Source organism: Gymnoscopelus braueri (assembly GCF_963280865.1).
Source record: "Gymnoscopelus braueri genome assembly, chromosome: 3".
Classification (NCBI taxonomy): Eukaryota; Metazoa; Chordata; class Actinopteri; order Myctophiformes; family Myctophidae; genus Gymnoscopelus; species Gymnoscopelus braueri.
Window position 1 is genome coordinate 17,242,346 of NC_137612.1, and position 2,737 is coordinate 17,245,082.

A 2,737-nucleotide genomic window follows, 5' to 3' on the forward strand; every position below is an offset into this window, starting at 1 on the left:
CCCCATCACTGTAACTGACATGTGACCTCTTACAGAAGTCACTGAAATTCAAATGCAGCGTCATCTGTTATGCCTGAGGTCAGGCGATGACAATTGTCGACTAAGTACCACACAATTACCAAGCCTTATCCTATTAACACCTCTGCTGTTCCACTTCTCCCTCTCTGTCCTTGAGAGTTTCTCCCCCCCTTTCCCTCTTTTTATGCAGATGAGCAGCAGTGAGTCCAGGTGCGGAGGGAGTTAGCGCCTCCTCAGCAACAGTGACGCACTCTATTTACATGCAAAACAGTAGGTTTAGTGAGTAAATGTGTGAACACAGGTGTGTGTGTGTGTGTGTGCTTGTGTGTGCTTGTGTGTGCTTGTGTGTGTGTGTGTGTGTGTGTGTGTGTGTGTGTGTGTGTGTGTGTGTGTGTGTGTGTGTGTCTCTACATAATGTGTCTACATAATGTGTTACACTGCATTTGACCCAATACTGTCGAATTGCAGTATCAAATATTCATCACATCATCAAATCGATTTGCTTCACAGAGGTACTGAGGTTTCTATTATTGTAACTGCAGAGTTACATTTCTATTGATGGGCTAGCATGGATATGGTATATATACGCAGCTCAGATGAAAATGTGCCTCACTCAAACACAAGCCTGTATTTACTTGTGCTGAAGTGAGCTTTTTTGTGCTCTGTCATTTGTGTGTGAACGTGTCTGTGTAGGTTTGAGAGGAAGTCGGTGGTGGCACTCGCTGCCATTTGAAGCAGAGCGGCTGGCGCCACAGCATCGGGAACATCACTCCCTGGTGCCAGTCTCATTTTTATAAGAGCTCACTAAATGACACACAGCTGGCTGTGTGGAGACAGCTGTCTCTGCAGTCACTACGCCCTCATCATCTTGCTGTCTCTCTCTCTGTCCCACTGTGTTGTTCCCTCACTTTTTTCCTTCTCTCACACACTCTGGTGTTCAGCTGGGCTCCCCCCACTCCCTCCCTCCCTTCAGGGCTCCAGACTTCGTGGAGCCGAAGCTGCAAAAAACTCACTTCCTGGAGCTGGCGCTCACTTCCTGTCTTTTTGTGGGACTTCCTGCCCTGCCTCTGTGATCAGGCCGGTCAGAGCTGCCTCGCTCTGGGAGAGACTTCCTGATGCACAGGCAGCTGGAGAGATAATTTTCTCTTTGTGCTGTTGTAAGGGATTTTCTTTCTTTGCTTTCTTCTCTCTCTCACTGTGTCTCATGAGTGTCTTCTTTTTCCTCCATTCTGTTTTTTCCATCTGCGAGCATTTTGATCCGGAGCAGAGCAAATCTGACCCCCCGCAGCATCAGAGCAGCAGATATCATCCAGTCTATCTGGTGACGACATAAGAAACAGACACATTAATAAAGTGTGGTTCATTTCGCAGCCACTGGAGAGACTAAATCATATCATATCACACCCAGGACTGGTGTGCATCATGTACTGACTGAGGAAACACAGGCCCAGAGAGAGAGAGAGAGAGAGAGTAGCAGTAACACAAGGGGTGAGAGTAGGACGTGTGGGAGAGAGGAGAAAGTTGTGTTTAGTTCTATTTTAGGCGCCTGTCTGTCTGTGAGCGCTCCATGCTGAAACACATCAGCCATCATCCATACCCAATATCCGAGTCAGGCGCACGCTGCAGCATAATTTATGGTTAGAGATTACACAGCTCATGTCTCTCACACACGCACACGCACACACACACACACACACACACACACACACACACACACACACACACACACACACACACACACACATATATATATATATATATATATATATATATATATATATATATATATATATATATATATATATATATATATATATATATATATAGTTCTCTGTCTTGTGACTGTCAAAACATCCACTTCAACCAACCCATTGTATTCTACTCTCCCTACACTAGAAAACTGCACCTCTGGTCACTTTGGCATGTGTTCACCTCATGCTCCTTCCGCTCTGTGTGTCCATCTGGCTGCCCCAGACCCCTGGTGACAGCAAGGTGGCAGGTCAGGGGTTAGGCCAGGGCAGGGGAGAGTGCCTGCTGGCTTGCCCAAGCCTCAGGAGGGTCTATGGGCCACTGGTCGCAAGCATGTCTCCCTTATGTCCCCTCTACAGAGGCCAAACTGTGGGCTTCTTCTTTGAACTATAACGGGAAGTGGTCAGCACATGTGGGATTCTCACCAACAGGCTTCCATTTGAACACGTCATGTGTCAGAACACCCTACGGTGACTGTAGTGGTCCAGTGGGTTTACTGTGTGAGTCCTCTGTTGTATGACTACGCTTTCATACGTTTGAGGTCCGCTCAGTGGGAGTGGCCTGGCAGAGGGAATAAACGGTTGGATTAGATCACTAGTGTTGTTTCACCTGAACACTCGGCCTGTTGTCAAATAAGCCCAAGGGATGCCTATTCAACTCTATGGCAACATAGGGGTTTCTGTTACCTCAGTTGATATCTACGCAGATAGCATCATGTTATCTAGAATCTAAACTACGCAACTATACAGTATACAGACAGATAGAGTAGAGTAAAAGGTGCTTTTGGAAAGATAACACTCCTTGGAAAGTGCCGGCGGCAGTTTCATTTTCCTGACAACAAAAGCAGCTACAGCAGCGATACAATCTCATTCTCAAGCCATCAAAATGTGCAGGCTATGTGGTGGCTAAATTGAATTGAATCCCATACAGTTAGTATTTATCCGCATACTGTATATCTAAAACATAATTA